Source organism: Epinephelus lanceolatus, chromosome 8, assembly GCF_041903045.1.
Source record: "Epinephelus lanceolatus isolate andai-2023 chromosome 8, ASM4190304v1, whole genome shotgun sequence".
Taxonomy (NCBI): domain Eukaryota; kingdom Metazoa; phylum Chordata; class Actinopteri; order Perciformes; family Serranidae; genus Epinephelus; species Epinephelus lanceolatus.
In genome coordinates this window covers 19629683-19647673 of record NC_135741.1, presented here as the reverse complement: position 1 = coordinate 19647673, position 17991 = coordinate 19629683, and the positions used below count along the sequence as shown (strand labels likewise).

General features: G+C 41.0%; 1 protein-coding gene across 1 annotated transcript in view; it reads right to left on the bottom strand.

The window, feature by feature from the left end:
- opn7b (opsin 7, group member b) overlaps nucleotides 1-17544 on the bottom strand; it is a 133087-nt gene extending 115543 nt beyond the window's left edge. The window contains exon 1 of the mRNA XM_033628178.2: nucleotides 17222-17544. The gene's annotated coding sequence lies outside the window, so the exon portion shown is untranslated. The remainder of the gene's footprint in view (nucleotides 1-17221) is intronic.
- Nucleotides 17545-17991: the final 447 nt, after the last annotated feature.

Below are 17991 nucleotides of genomic sequence, written 5' to 3'. Positions count from 1 at the left end.
CTGATCTAAAGGTCATCAGACTGCAAGGTTATCAGTCATTTATCACCAACTTAGCTGCTCAGTCTACGTGTGCTGTGCTTCTATTACTGCTGCAGCTAAATCAGCAGAGAATCATATTTACAGCTACACGACACTTTTGTAATAATACTGTCACATCAGGAAACTTTGTTAAGCCTTAACTGGGCATGCTCTGTGCTGAGGAAGAGAGGCTGTTTTCTTAAAAAGGACAGGAGGCAGACATTTGTTAGCAATGAACAAACCTATTAAGTTGGTGGCCGTACCCTTGGAGGTGGAATTTAGGGCATAAATGTGCCTGTGTTTTAACTCATTCATTAGTGTGGTGGCGTCTTTGTGTGTAAGAGCTTGTTCATGTTGTTCTTACAGTTTACGCTAGAGTGACAGCCTCATACATAATGCATGCAGTACATGAGGATAAGGATAGCTGACATTTGGTTGCTTGTCATTCAGGATATGCCTACCCTGGGGGAATGACCATGCTCGCAGATAATCGCACACGGGTATTTATACACACACACACACACACACACACACACACACTGTACAGAAGCCAAAGCGTATTTGTCTTCAGGGTACTGTAAATGGCAGATGTCCCCGTCAGAGTCAAAGGCTCTACTCAGCTTTGAGGCAAATCACCCAATCTGTGTAACGTTATTTAACAACTGTTCAGCCTTGCATTCTCTAACATATCACATAACTTAATGTTTGCTGCATTCACAGTATGGGTTCAAGGAGGTTTCACAGTTTTATTGCATGCTGCTGACATGTTAATTTCACAGTCAGATATGTCAGGAAATTTTTTAACATGATATTCCTCAAGGCCCCGATGCACTGAGAGTGATAATTGATGCACTTCAAATGAGGATCCAGTGGAGCAATGCATTGTGCCCCTTGCGCCAAAGGACCTCTTTCCCCACAGAATGAGCATTATTTTAGGAAAAGATTGCCACTGAGGCAACGTTTTTATATATTTCTATTTGAGTAACATTAAAATCAGGATCAATGTGGATATATCTTCTTTGTTTCCTAATCTATGTGTTTGTTTATTTCTTTTATAAAAGATTGTGCTCTAGGGAAAACTCCACTTTTTATTTCTTTTGGCTCTCTGCAAACAGGTACTGCGGAGAAAAAAGCTTTGGTCACTGCGTCCTCATTTGACGCCCCAAGATCGAAGCAAGGTCAGAATAGAGGTGCCAAAATAGGGTTGGGTCAGTATGAGAAAAAAAAAAAAAGGTCAGGTTTTTGTGAAAACCCGCATAAAGTCGGTAATACCGGATTTTCACCACTTGGGGGCGCAACTGACTCATTTAAAAAAAAAATGACCATAGGACAACAGAGTGGCAGTAACACGTTGTTTCTTTTATTCCTTACAAATACATGTGCAGGTTTAGCTTACTCAATCAGTTCAAACAAGGGTTGCCTCTTTCGTCTGGCTCAAAGCCAAAGTGTTGCCATATTGGCACATTCTTTGATTTCTTCGAGACTAAATTGTCCGCCATCCAGGCTACAGTAGAGGCCTCGGCACATGCGCACTCGCACCCCCTAGCTCAGTCCCCGCCCCATCCCCACCCCCCTCTCGCTCCTGCTCGCTGTGCGCTTGGCGAAGAGGCAGACACAGGCTGTAAAATGACGTATGCGGTCCGGTCTCAAAGAAAAAACCAAACCCGGTCCAAGACAGAGTACCGAACCGAATTGGTATTACCGAGAACTGACCCAACCCTAAGCCAAAACAGTTTGATTATAATGCTTTTGGTGTGTGTTCGGTAGGGCTGCCCCCTAACAGTCTACCAGTCAACCAGAAAAATCATTAGTAGGCAAGATTTCATTGGTCGCATAGTCGCAGAAAAAAACAAAACAAACAAAACAAACAAAACAAAAAAACAAATGTGAAACTCTGCTCCTTGTCAAAATAAATCAAACCTTATATGACTGGACCATGTGGGAATTCAATTTGGAAGGACGGACACAGGAAGAGGCCACGCTCAGCAGTCAGAGAGGAGTCACGTTGCAAACCAATCACAGCCGACAGACATCTTTCCCTTCTTCTGTAAATATTCAGTCTGATAAATACGGAGAAGTTGATCATGTTAGTGCAGGGCTACCCAGAGCTTTACATCTGTCCCATGGACGATAGGCCTACACACTTATAAACAGCGTCTGGAAGAAGATCAGCTCTGCACTCAGGATTTCAGGTAAATAGAGGTTGCTTAGCAGCCTCAGACACAACCTGCCGCCGTGCTCTTGAAAACGGGCACAAAAAAGGCACAAGAGTAGCGCCCAGCACCCGACCTCGCATAAATGGTTTAAGTAGTTTAGTGTGTTGACTAAAATTAGGCAGAACACTGGATAGCATGACAACACGCCTCTCCACTACTTACATTATTGCGCACAAGGGGTGTCGCTTTTCTTCAAATCAACAATTCTAATAGACTTTCCATTTTAAAGTTACGATTTGATCCAATTTCCAATTCAAACATTTTTTTCAGCACTGAAGGCTCTGCCATTGTTAGATTATCAAGTCTTGATTTGTAATGAACAGATCATTGGCTTTATGTTCTGACGACTGTCACATTTTCAAACTCTTCTTTAAAAAGAGAGGCTACATGGTATCAAGTGTCATATATATGCTATTTTTTTTTAAATGTACCACATTAGGGGCATATGGTAAACATTAAATAAGATGTGTAAAATGTAATAAATAACATATTTCACCAGTTAACTGAACAAACAATTAAACATAAAACAAAAGAGCCATTAGACAGCAGAAGGGAGGCTTTAGGACAACGGCTTGGGGCTTTCCAACACAGTACTCTGACAGCTATGGTTAAGTGTAATAATACTAATGCTTATTTTCACTAGTGAAAAACAGGCTTAAAACCATTAAAACAAATGTATTTACTGGTTAAACTTAAATGTCTTTTAGTCCAACCAAACACTGAACAAGACTTTTAACAAACCAAAATGTTACAATAAAATTTTTATTGGTTGTGGAGGGTACCGCGGGACTACGGGGTACAAGGCTCGCTGCTATGAGCCATCCGGTACCTGGATGACCAAAGTGAGAGCTACGTCCGCATACTCGGTGTGCAGTCAAACACATTCTCGGTGAGTTGTGGCCTCTGCAAGGGTTGTCCCTTGTCTCCAATCCTGTTTGTGATATATTATTCATGGACAGGATCTCGAGGCGCACTGTGACCAGCATGAACTGGTCACGGTGGTTTGCAGCCAAATGCGAATAGGTTGGGATGAGAATCAGCACCTCCTAGTCTAAGCCATGGTTCTCTGCCAAAAACTGGTGGATTGCCCCCTCCGGTTTGGGAGAGAGTTACTGCCTCAAGTGAGGGGTCTCGCAAGGGGGAGTTCAAGTTTCTCTGGGTCTTGTTCACGATAAAATTGAGCGTGAGATGGATCGGTTACTGGTCCATCCACATCCCAACCCTCACCTATGGTCATGAGCTCTGGCTAGTGACCAAAAGAATGAGATCGAGGATACAAGCGGCTGAAATGAGTTTCCTCCGTGGGGTGGCTGGGCTCAGCCTTAGAGATAGGGTAAGGAGCTCGGACATCCGGAAGGAGCTCTGAGTAGAGCCGCTGCTCCTTCATGTCTAAAGGGGTCGGTTGAGGTGGTTTGGCCATCTGATCAGGATGCCTTTTGGGTGCTTCCCGCTGGAGGTGTTTCTGGCACGTCCCACTGGTAGGAGGCCCCGGGGTAGACCCAGAACACGCTGGAGGGATTACACATATCATCTGACCTTGGAACGCCTTGGGGTCCCTTAGGAGGAGCTGTAAAGTGTTGCTGGGGAGACGGATGTCTGGGGTGCTTTGCTTGGCCTGCTACCCACCGTGACCCGGCCCATGATAAGTGGATGAAAATGGATGGATGGAGGAGTTATATAAAAATTCGGTCTCATACAGTTATTATGAGAGTGACCACAACTGTTTTTTTGTACTGCAAACATGTTATTATCTACAATTCTGCTGTGAAGTTGGGCATTTCAGCACAGTTCCTGTCCAGCTGTGGCCATGCTGTCTGGAAAAGTACAGTTGCAGGCTACTGGTAAACTTTGCTGTGTCATCTTTAAAGTGCTGTTTTGTTTTCAGATGCGTGCAAGTAGGTGAGTGGGGTGGTGAATTGCCAAAACTGCTTTTGATTTCCTGAAGCCGAAATCGGCACACCCCTATTTTCCACACAACCAACCCATCATACAAATTCATGCAGTCTGCTAAAAAACAAACAGCAGAGTTTAGGCACACACATAACACTCCCCCAGAGTCATGTAGAAAGCAGCTGCTCAGCCAGGGCTTACTGTTGGAATCACACTTTTATTTTTAAACTGGCTGTTCACTGAGGAGAGACCAAATGAGGGAAATAATGTGAACTTGTCATAACAAAGCATTTAAAGGGTTGCTAAATCATTCTCGGGTTACATTTGTCAGTCTGTTGTAGATTATTCTATATTTATACATGTGTATTCATGTAAACCTTTGTCTTGACTGCGTAACGTCACTCTCGCTTTGCGTACATTTGGTTTGAGGGTTTGTCTGACCTGATTTAATGAGCAGAAAACATGAATATCCTGCCATTGCTGACACTGCCAATATTGCATCCATTATGCTTTGTTAATGTGTGTAACTATGACAGTATGACAAGGTGCACTGTCAACGCAGGCAAAGCTCGGGGGGCTTTTTTCCCCCATGTGGTCTGATTTAGACAGAAAAAATAGACAAATGACATGAAACCTGGGGAAGCCTGAGGAGATAAAAAATGTGGGCCCCGTCATGAGCTGTAGCATCAGAGTCAAAAGCTCTAATTGCAGCGCGAGAGGCAAGTGGGTGATTATGGTAATCTAAAATTGCCGTAAGTGGAATAAGTTGGTTCCCCTTGTCCTTTGTGAAGCCTCCACCTGTGGCATCCCCGCAATCCCCATTTGGCATATGGGAAATTGAAGACACACGCAACCACGTGTTGCTATGCAGAAATGAATGGAAACACTTAAGCACAACATGTGCTATAAGTGGTTCATTCCATAACTAGTTGCAGTTGCGAAACAAGCAGACCGTGTAATTCATTTAATGTTGTTTTTTTGTCCTCTTCCATAGACTGTTTAGTGTTGACGACTGCTACGGTCACAGCTGTTGACAATGTGATCTCAGCTCTCTGTCAGCTGGCTGGATATTAACCCCACCATGGCCACAACACAGGGAGGGAGGGAGGGAGGGAGGGAGTGTGAGCAACATCACTGCAGTTGTGATTTTAGACAGACTTCAGTATAAGATAATTAAAAAAACATCAGAAATTACTGTTCTGACACTTAATGACCTGTAAAATCTTAATTGGATGTTATTACAGTTGTGTTTGGACAGCAGCTATCTCAGGCATGGTAATCAGAACATCTTGTACCTTGTAATTTTTTTACTGTGTAATGATGAAATGGAACATAAACAACTATATATATACATCACATGGGGCAAAAGCTAACAAAATTTCAAACATGCTCTCCCAGTTTGTAACACTGTCTACAGAGGAGGGATAAGATATAACGCTTCATGTAAATTGTCACGTAAATCAAATAGCTATGTCATGCACTACATATTATGTAGGATTTGGTTATGGTCTTACATTTATTCATAGTTTCTCTTGTAAATACAGCAACAATAACCACAAGCTGTGATTTTGCTGCTGTATTTGTGGGTAATGGAGTCAGTCTTGGGGGATACACAAAATCAGTCACACATTAACAGGAAAAAAAAACATATTAAAATTATAATAGTTTCAAATCTATGGAATAACCTCTAGGACAGCTCACACCCTGTTCATAATACACACAGCTTACATCTTCTTGTATAACTTATACCTAAATATGACAACACCACATATGCAAATCATCAAATTGATAATCTAGAACATTTTAGGAAAACACCAATGAAGGCAGGGCTGTAAGTAAATGCAAAGATAAGCTTGTTTCAGAAGAAGAAGAAAAGAAGATCAAGATATTTCTTTAATTATTATGTTTATATGGTGTCAAATTGTCATTAGATCACCGTAAAGTCCCCTTCCACTCAAAAAATGTGTTTGTCTTAAGTTTGTATTATTATTAACGTCTCTGACCTCGACTATACTGACTTGTATCTGTGCAAAGTTTGTCACTAGAGAGGTGTTTTCACATTCCCCTACTGAAGAGGGCAATGTCTGTGCAATTCCCTAAAACTGAATTGGGATTGAAAAACGTACCCCAGGCAAGATAGATTAGGTTCATCTGGAGATGCACCGATCCAGCTTTTTCAGTTTCGATACCAATCCCGATGCTGTGGCTTTGAGTATCAGTCGCTACCCGATACCGATCCGATACCATGGTTGACCTAAAAAGCTATATACCTTTACATGTAGAACAGAAAAGACTGGAGGCATCAGGCATTGATGACTACACAGTTCTTTCCTAAGATAAAATGAAACAGATTAATGCAATGATGAACTATTACTTTAACAAAAATAAACAATTGTGCAACAGCAGTTGAAATAGTATGAAATACCTCCACACGGCAGATTCTCTCCTTCGCTCCATGACGTATGACGTAGCTCACGTTGCAATAGATTTAAAGGGAAAGGATCGCCTCAGGTATAGGTTGCATTTTCCGATACCCGATCCATCTATTTTGATGATATCGGGGCAGATATTCAATCCAGATATCGGATGGGTGCATCCCTAGGTTCATCACTAATACAAAAGCCGTTTGCTGTCTAATACAGGAAACACATATTGACAGGGGAACAGACTTCGACACAACACCGGCAAAGACACCTAAAACTTCCAGGGCAGAGCAGGATGTGTGAGTACAAAGAGCGAGAGTTAGCATTAGCATTGTGAAAGTTCTGACAGCAGTTATGGATGTAAACCGGACACTGGAGCTTCCACTATCTACCAAAACTTCATCACTTTCCTACTGTCGACTTATACCTAGTTGTTAACGAGCCAGGTTGAGGTTTTCAAATGTAAACATCAGTAAACATCAGGAACTGTAATATCCTTGGATTCATTGAAAGCTAACTCCTGGACAGCAGCATTCAACCAAGTGACTCTTCATGCCAATCTGACAGAGCAGAGGCATCTTGCTCAAGAAGGAGAGGAGGAGCGTGCTGTACCGATCCTGCTGTGGATTGCTGCTATGACGTTACGCTGTCCTGAAGCGGCTGTACAGCGGAGTCGCTGTTGCGGGAAGAGCAACCATACGGCCGTCTTGTTGGGGTCAGAATATGTGGACAGTTAAATCATTATGCAACTAGAAGCCACGGTTTACCAGTTCATCCGAAAACATGGATGATTATAAAGCAGCAGCCAACACTTAAGTCAATCCAATTAATGACGAAACTTTTTACCTTGTATAATTTCATGTAACAAGTTAAGATTGATGAATTGAATTGATAATATCTTTAGTATAAATATTTTAAGGTGTGTTGGGGGGCTTTAAATTTTCTAGATGGAGACAAAGACTGTGGCATGGATATACGTATGTCCTCTTTTCTGACTACTGATTTTTCAGAACCTACATTTTGTAGCTGTGTGCAAATATAGAAATGATTATTTTCAAACAGTAACTCCAACGTAAATACATGGCATTGCATTGCACAGTTGAAATGACAATAGGTTATCTGCAGAAAAACAGCCAAGTCTATTGAAAAATGTCTTGTCCTGACTGTACAGGAAAAATAGCAAACATCACATAAACACATCAAAGAGGACGAGAGAGGACACAAAGCACGAACATCTTGTCCAAGTGATGATGAAGATGCTTTATTACAAAATACACAGCAGTTTGTGGGGAAACAAAACACCTTCTTTGAAAACCAGCCGATTGATGGTTGAACAACAAAATGAATCTCTGTGGTTTCTAGACTGGTTGTTAAACTTTAAGACGCCTTTGTCAAACACAGAATGTGTGCTTTCTGTCCGGGTGCTCAAAAGCTCTTTGTTGTAGACATTTTTAATGTATAAAACTCTTGAATAGTTGCTTTGTGTGTTCAAAGAAGCAGCCAAGGTTGGAGGTGTACATTCTATACTTCAGCTTCAAAGAATGCATTGTGCTCTTCAAGATCAGAATCTTGTCACTTCTGTTGATTTAGCCTAAGAGGAAGATGATTCCTAGTTCTGACTATTATCTCTTAAAGATAAATGTTTCTGATAAAGAGGAAGTCAGTGATTGCTCTGTTAAAATTAGAACTGAACAATTAAAGCTACTCTTACCTTTCTTGCATTTCACACAGCACTGTGAAAAAAAAAAAAAAAAGTGAACATTATATGACATAGTAGAAGCAAACTAAACATAACGTTACCTGTCCCGCACAGTCAAACGCAACCCCAGAGTTCTGAAACGTATCCGGGGTCACTGATGACTGATGAGTTTTAGAAAATAACGTAAACGCTAACGTTAGATAGTGCTGGTGACTGGCAACAAAGGGGAGATAATACAGAGGCTCAGGCAACATTAGGCTACAGAAGGCTAACCGTTAGCAACTGGATGCTGTGTTGTCATAACATTATAGCCTATGTTATATTAGAGGCAAACTAAAATACGTTACGGGAGCGGTTACGTTAGTTGGAGGCCTCCACGTGGGGAAGACAGACAGGACGCTCGGCCAATTACTGCATGCGGTCAGTAATACTAACTTATTAGCGCATTAGCTAACATTCGCTTCAATAGCAAAACAAACCAGAGGACACCGTTCAAGTGTCGCTCTTGGTTCTAAGGTTGGCGTAATAATCAACCACCGGCAATACTGTCCAATCATCCATTCACTGAGTGAGAGCATACAGGTCAGCCAGTCTGGTCAGTGTTCATTATTCAATTAACAATATGGTTCTGGATAGTGAGTGACCTGAAATGGTGTGCTCGTAAATTCGGTCTGACGCGCTACACTAAGATGAGATCTCTATTGGTAGAAGAAACAGAGCGTTATATTTCTATATGAATTAACAAACAGTTAAGTTAATCACACATTCACACCGCTCGGGGCTCTACTGCTCCATCTCCCTAGACAGAATGCCCAGAGAGAGCTCTGCCACTCTGAGAGTGCACAGCTCGAGATAACCGAACAGTACATTAAGACGACGTTACAAATTTACAAACGGTCCATATGTGCCGGCCAGAGTGCACTCTGTCACTCAGAATGGGTATTTCCGAATGCACTACTTGCACTATCTTCCTCCATTGTTTAAAACAAGTCAAGAGAACCTGCTAGCTAGTGCTAGCTAAGGTCTGTGGGGAACTGTTTTGATCAAGATCAATTTTCCATATTGTTCAGTAGTTTAAATGTTAAAGTACTTATTGTCTCCTTCATTACCAAAGTTATTGAGCTCTAATGATCCTAAATCAAAATCCAACTAACAAATCAAAAAAACACATTGTTGGAAAAAGGTGATGTCTGATTCTAAACATGCATCATCTGACAGCACATGTCCAGTGTCTTCAATCCTAACTTATGAAATCAAACATCAGAGAAAACAATCTCATGAAGAGTACACAGTGGGCCTGTAACACCAGCTCTTAGACCAAACACCCCTTTGGCAGCAGAATGTTGTACAATAACAGGACTACCTGCTGCATCCAGCTGTCCCCATCATTGTGATGATCCTCAGTCCCACTGGAAAAATATTCTCTTTGACCCCTTACACCTACACACTGAACCACCCATCTCTCCTCTAACCTGTTACCTTCCACTGGGATCCAAACGTCTTTCAACTACACCTGATCACCACCGCACAATTTAGCTCCTTTTGGCAATAGGATATGTTTATTACATGGTTGAAACATGTGGGGAGTCCACAGAATAGATTTACTTGAAACAAATAGTATGTATTAAAAGTGACAAAACGCAAATGGACAATGACGTGTGGAAATCAGCAATATCAGCAATGTATGAAGGTAGTGATGCAGGGTGGATGTCAGGGTTTGGAAGAGAAAGGCAAAATGGACACATGGGCCAGCTTTTACAGGCTGGAAAGCCCAGGTGAACTCGAGAAGCTCGTGTCTCGTGCCAGCCAATTGCCTGCTGAGGTTGGCAGGGACAGCCTCCAGACCTTTTGTAGTATAATGCACCAAAACTCAAGATGAAAAAAAAAAAAGTGCCAGTACAGAGCAAAGAGCAGAAAAACACATTGCATATAGGTAACAAGGGTTTTGCAAGCTCTCAGGTAACTCCTGCTTGCTCTTAAAGATATTCATGCAACAGCTGAGTCGTGGGAATGAAATCTTGAATCCCCCCTTCAACAGAGAACACCTGAAGAGAAAGACTGTGATAACACTTAGTGGATGCCAAACGCTTTAATGGACCTACTTCAGTAACTGCAGCATTGTGTGTCCACGCTTTCAACACTCAAACACCACATGCAGTGCAGAAAATCTATATAATGTATTATCTACACTCAGTTTATTAGGTACACCTGGCTAAAACTAATGCAGCCTAGTACAACAGCCTAGTAATAATCATTCTTTCATGAAGATAGGTTTTATAACAGAGAGGTGTTTCTGTTATTTACCCTACCATCATTGATACCAATGTGGTGGACATAATAATAGAGACACCTTTCAGCATAACTCACTACAATTAAAAAGCACCATAAACTTCCAAAATGATCACACAGTTGAATCGACACCTCTTTAAGGCAGTTTCACAAACACTGAACACTATAACCTTCACGTTTATGTCTGGACTGTTGTATTAGACCGCACCATTTGGCCCCTTTTTAACTGCTGCTTTCAGTGCTTTCAGATTTTGGATTGCAATATACTCTGTTGGTTACTTCATCATACATGTGTGTAGCTTGTGTGTCTTGTTAATTTTGACCAAAAACCTCCATATTGATATCTGGATGATATTGTAGGGCTGACTATTGGCACTTTTGCAATATATTTACACAATGAAATTTTTGATAAATAACCATCAGTGACATGGATATATTAACAAAGTGGGTAAAGGCAAATAATAGAACATCTACAATCGTCTGTTAAGGTCAGAATAATGGCAGATTTACACTTGTGCGTCAGCTCTATGCAGAATCTACCCCAGAACCCACGTACCTGGCCTATGCCATTGCCAGCATTTATACTTGTGCAGTGTGTCTGTGTCACTCTGCAGTTAAACCTTCAAAACACTAGTCAGCGGCGAGGTTTCTGTGAAGTGCTGTAAAGTTTAGTTGATTCAAAACACAGATTAAACATGATTAATAGAGATTGTTTCAAACACAAGTACACAAATCAGCTTCACTATAACTCACAGCATTCACAGACAAACACTTGTCTTTATCTGGACACATTTTCCAAACAAATACAACATGCTATTGTTATTAGCACAAGCCTATGGCATTTTACATTGTATAAATTAGCCTAACAAAGGTAAGGGTACATAATTTTGCTCCATTATAACTCACAAGGCTCACCGACAAAACAACTGTCTTATACTAAACACGTTTTCCAAACAAATAAAACATGCTAACGTTAGTAGCACAAGCCTATGGCATTTTACATTGTATAAACTAGGCTAGCAGAGATTTCCTCCACCCATATGAAGCTAGTATAAATCACACACAAGACTTAAAATGCTATTTTTGTGGAGGTTTTATTGACTTCACCATTTATTGTTTCTTATTTGTTAAATTAAAGTAAATGAAAGCTTCGTTTCCACTGAGGGAAATGGTTTCATCTTAAAAAAGGACAGGAGGTCTGCGTCACTGCAACGAGTAGGTGTATTGTAGATGTGACGCAGAAGTATAAATCCTGCTTAAGATGGTGAATGATATTGCGGTATCCAAAATCAAAGACTATATATAGTCACAATATACTATATTAACATAATATTGATATATTGCCCCGTCCTGCTTTGAGTGTTTTATTAGTTGTGTTTAACCGTAGTGTTAAATGTGTGCGTTAAAAAGTTACATAAAGTCCTGATGGCCTGTGTTTAATTGCTGTCATTTGGGTCACTAAACTGCACACATTTTTGTTACGGTGTTCTTAATTATATTCAATTGTGAAAAAACAGTAAAGATTAAGACTGTGTTTCCTGTTTGGCAAACTGTGTTTCACTCTGCAACAATGCAGGCTGTTTTCATGCACTGCTCGTACATATTCCTACAAAAAGTAATACACCACAATTCTTATTGTAATCATGAGCCAGTAATTCATGTATAAGCCACAAATTCAAGAGTATACAGACCGAAGGTCAACACAGGACTTTCACCCAGGAGACCAATTTTTAGGATCCTGTGAAACCAAGTGAACTTTGAGTTATTTTAAGGCATGTCATCCCTAGGTTTCTTTTCTGAAACCTAACCTACATGACTTTACCTCCCTAAATCAAACTGACGTAACTTTATGTTAAGTATGTAATATCATTTGTGGGGCACTAATTTCATACGAACTGCTGTATGTGCATTTTTGTAAGATCGCATAAATCATTGTATAATGGCAGCATTATCTATTGTCAGAGAGGAATAAGACCTACAGAAGCAACCACATAATCAGACAGAGTCATGTTGCTTAATGAGCTGGTGATCATTTGCACCACAAACTACAAAATGACGTTAATGACGCAGTACATCCAGCTGTACTCCAATTCACTACTAGATCATTATCTCCTTGAAGTAAACAGGCAAGAGACCAAACATTTCTACAATTCTGAACCAGCTATCACTTTCCATTTCGCACATTATGATACTTTCATAATGCAGTGTTTTTTTAAGGAACAGGTAGTATTTCATTCCAACTTGGCAGAAGAGAGACAACAAGCTCCAGTGTCTGGTTCTCAAAACAAGAGCTCTCACATGTTTTCTTATTAATTCAACTTCATTTGAGAAAAACAGTATTTCTCTCTTGAAATTATACCTTTGACCACATCTGAAGCTGACCTGCTAAAAGCTCTTTAACAGGTGCAACAGGATGTGGAACTCTGCAGCTAAAGTTACAGTAAATATACACTGAAGCACACACACACACACACACACACACACACATCGTTTCTCACATTGTCCTTTATGTTTGTTCTGCCACTGACTCAAAAAAACTTGACCCGACAGGGTAACAATGTAAGCATTTTCACTGTACCACTTTGGCTGTTTTGTCATTTGAGACCGTAGACAAGCTGCCTAAGTATCTGGGTTACATGTCAGTCTTCAGTAACACAATACCAAGTCCATCAAACTGACAATTTCATTTCTTTGGTAAGATTCACTAGCTAACAGCAGCTGTCTCCATAAAATGTAAAAACACCAGCTTTTTGGTTGCTTCTAAACTTTAAATTCTCACAAAGATCTCCTCTCCCTCCTCAACATTTTCAGTTTTCCCACAGACAGTGTGAAAAGATGAAGCTCAGATGATTGACACGGTGTGAGTTAAAGTGAATGAATCAGACATTGAACCCGATCCACACTCTGGGGTTTGTTTCATAAGTCTACGCGTGGACGACCCTCGTTACATGGTGTTATAAAAGAAGTTGTGTGTGTGGAGGTAACAAGTGCATGTGTGACAATCTGCCCACACTAAAACTATAACCAATGGCAATTCATTATGCACTCCTACACGCTGTCAGTGACCTCTACCATTCACGTCTAGGTACAAAGATGAAAGATGAGGATAAGGAGGCGTTTTCACTGTGTGTACATTTATGCAACATATATGCAGGGTTCATGGACTCCTTAATCATGATCAATGATGTACTCTTGATTATATTTTTGCATATTTCACAACGCCATATGTAGATTAAAGTATTTTATTTCTGCAGTGCAATACTCTTTTACCCCCTTTTTCAAGTACACATGACAACAAACATTAGCCAGGAGCAAAGAAAAGAAACGGGTATTATCTGAAACAGTAAGGCACACACATGATGTAACCACCACAGAGCAAGAAAAGTCACAGCCTGTGGGCAGTGGTCTTACAAAACATCGACTAACTAACTCAATGCTACTCGGGAGTTCTCCTTCATCTGTTCCATACACCTGATTAATAGTGGTTTCACCCCCACTGGCACGTCACTGCAAAACGCCTTCCCTCCCACACTGATGTGGAAACTGCTGCTTACAATAACACCTCCGTACTGTCACACAGTCGGACTAACTGCGTTACATCACCTCCACAGCGAAGCGCCAAATTACACATAAAGTGGACATGGGTATAAATTCATATATACACCTGCACCAGACATACAGCACACATGGATGCATACTTGCATAACACTGCATGTACTGTAGGGCAGCAACCAATTATTTCTATTGTCCATTATTTTTCTGTCTATACAACGGAAAACAGAGAAAAACAGCAATAACAACTCACCAGAGCCCAAAGTCATGTCTTCATGTTAGAGCTGCAACTTTTAATTACATTCAATGTCAGTCAATCTGGCAATTATGTTCTCAATAAACTGATTAAAAATGTGGTCAATTAGCAATAAGAAAACAGTAAAATGTCCAGGTCAAAACCCAAATGTATTCAATTTACAGTTATAAATAACAGAGAAAAGCATCAAATCCACACATCTGTAGCCGTAATCATCAAATATTTGGCAGTTTTGCTTCTAAAATCACTTAAAGCTGATGTTGGTAACTTTTATAAAAAATAACATTTGGTCATATTTGCTAAAACTGTCACTATAACCACCAGCCAGAGCAATCGTTCTCCTTTTACAGCTCATTCTCGGAACACCTCGGCTGTATTCGGCGTCTGACTTCCGGCAGACGGCGATACAGCCTCTGGGGGCAGACACCCGATTTTTTGGCATTCCGGTTTGATTTGGGTGGAGGAGGCAAATTTCCGTTTCCGACTTCCGTTTATATATAAGTAAATATGCTGAACCATTGCGATGGATTCAGAGTTTGCAGTGACGCCAATTATGTTCCGCCTCGTTAGTTCACGGCATGGACCATTTAACCTGGCAACAACTCCAGCCGTCTCAAACGTGATTGGTCAATATCACGCGGACTACAAACAGCCTACAACCAATATAGAGACTATTTACAGCTAAACAGTACACTAAAATATGTTTCTTAAAAGGAGGGAAATAAGCAATGCACAGAGTCTTGATTCATATTTGATCAGTGTTGCCAAGTTAGACGGTTTGCCTGCAGTTCACGAGCATTTAAGATTCTTCAGCTCTGATCGGTTGTTTTCCATCAGCTACGGTACCATTAGAAAGACTACGTGGAGAAGAAATATATGTTTTTGTCATTGACTATTTGTCTTTTGTAATACTGTGTGGTTTTAGGGAAAGTTTCAGCAAATATGACAAAAAGCTATTTTTCAATTGATAAAACAGTCGCTGATTAATTTATTAATAATATGTGTGTAACCCAGTGGTGGGGCGTCCTGGGCTAGAAATTTAAAAGAAGTCACCAGGTCAGCTTTGCTAGGACCTTTGTTACATGTCATTTTCTATCTATTTTCCCATGTTTCTTGTTGTTTTCTGGTGCAAATAAACAATCTAATAAATGCAGGATCCAGGAAATGTTACATACACAACTTACACTTCACAACAGGGTTTTTTTTTTGTAGTCCTGAGCATCATGTGTATCAAGAATACATTTAGCAGACAGCAGCGGGCATTACAGATTTCCTCCAGCACTGCTGGCAGCACATCTTTACAAGCTCGGTCTCTCATGTTGGATATTGGATGTGGGCTTCTTGATTATTTTTATGGCCAGCAGGGCAAGTGTAGAATAGCCGCAGCTGAGCACGTTTGAATGCCCGATCCTCAACCTAATAGGGGACACATATTCTCTCTCTAAATAACCACATGGCTTTGTGTAACACAGACAACTCTAGACCCGTCATTCACACTGTAACTATTCAAACTGCACAAGTGGTTCGATTTCTCAGTCTGAAATTTGTGTTTGTACAAAAGCTTGAACACTTAGCACCTCGTATAAAGATCTATCCCTGCTCTGATTAAATTACAGAGCAAAAAACCTTGAAGGCAATTGCATTTAAATCAGTGTTTTATGCACTGAGAGCCATGCCTTTGTGTTATACAACAGTTTAAATGAGCAGCATGAAAACTAAGCAGAATCAATTAGATAAATCACACTGACATCGAATCAGTTCAGGCAGCAGTTCAGCTAACTAATCAATTAGAGTGAATTTCAAAATGAAATGATTATCCTTAGAATGAATGAAATCCCTAAAATGCTCAGAAAAGCTGCTGTGATACTTATTAGCTGGATGAAACTGATGCTGTTTTGAATGGTATGTTAACGCCCATGAAGAAGCTCTAGTGTCTGTGGTAATGCAGAGTTCAGAATAACCAACATGTAAAAGCTGATCCAGTCTGTATGATGAGTGCTTCAGATAGTTTCAGAGGGAAACACGTTGAGGAAAGCTGCTGAGAGACATTTATTAATCCCTATTTGTCTTTTATCAAATAGGGATTAATCTCAATCACACGCACTTTCATTGTAACTTCCCCTGTCCTCTCAGTGGGAGCGTGACAGGCAAGAGCAGCCCACATGTGGGACAAGGAACCACTTTGTTTCCTTTTAATTAAAATTTTAAACAGTTTACATAGTGTGAAATCCACTTTCTCTGATGACTCACACTTAATACTACATCTGTATGTAATGAACATACTCTTATCGTTCAATGTCTGCCAGTCAAGTGTAGTTTGTTAGCGTGCATCGACAGGAGAGGGCTGTTATGTCATGGCTAACGCAGTCCACATGGCAAACTCCAATTAGCATTCACTCAATAAACTGTACTGTACAACATATTTGGTTAACCTTCAGTGCATGGGTCCTTATAGACTGATGAAAACTCATCAGCACAATCTGGTTAAGCCACATGAAAACAATCATCCAACTGCCTTTTACTGCTGCAGCACTGTGAGGCAAAGACAGAGTACCTAATAATGTTATTACATTAATCACTTAGAGTCGGGAAGAGAAAGCATAGGGGTCATCACTTGATATAGGCAACTTCCATTTGAATGTTTGCACACACAAAGCAGGTCAGACCAGACACAATAAACAATGAAACTAGAGCCTGGGACAAATGCAATGTGATCTACTGTGCTGCTCAGTTTCAAGCTTGTTTTTCTAAATTAACAGCATGCTGCTATGATAAAACTTATCAGGCTTAGAGTGAATTATCCTCCAAGAACAAAACTAAACAGTCCAAGTCCCACTATCACACAGAATACACACACTGAAAGACTTTGTCTGCTTACCTTAATGAGAGGGTATGCCAGAGATGGCTGGGGATCATGGGTGTTGAGTCAAGTCCAGAGCAAAACTGGTCAAACCTTCACCCATGTGTGGCGACACCTTCACCAGAGCAGTCTGAACACAGGTAGCCAGTGGGGGAACTCTGCTGTGCTACGCACTCAGGCACTCCCTCACACACACTGAGCGAGAGGATCCACTCGCAGCAGCAGCAGCAGCCAGACAACTGTGCTAGGGGGAGATCCGAGAGGCGACAGCTAGGCACAGACGTGCTGCTGCCTTGTGCTGCTGGTCTCTCCTCCTCTCCCTCTCTCTTCTCTCTCTCAGCCTGCAGCTCCCACTCTCTCCCCCAGTCTCTGTTGCTCTGCTCTCCCTCTCTACTTAAATCTCTTTCTTGTACACACATGCATTCTCGACACTGCATCCCCCCCTCTCTCTCTCACACACACACACACACACACACACACACACACCTCTGTCAGTCTCAGCATTTTATCATCCACAGTTATTTTCTTCACACATTGCAGTTCCCTGCATGTCTTTCAAAGGGTTTAAAATATCTCAACCGGTCTTTATTTTAAAGTACACTTATTTCTCAAATCACCACTTTAAAGCACTAGAGTCCTTTCATTCCCACATTTCTACCTCAACCCCTGGACATGAAATGATGCGCCCTCTTGACAGTATTCCTCCCTGCTGCACACTCCTGAGTGGACCCCTAACACTACATACAGTGCACAGGAGGAAGATTGAGGCGGTGAAGAGGGGAAAGTCC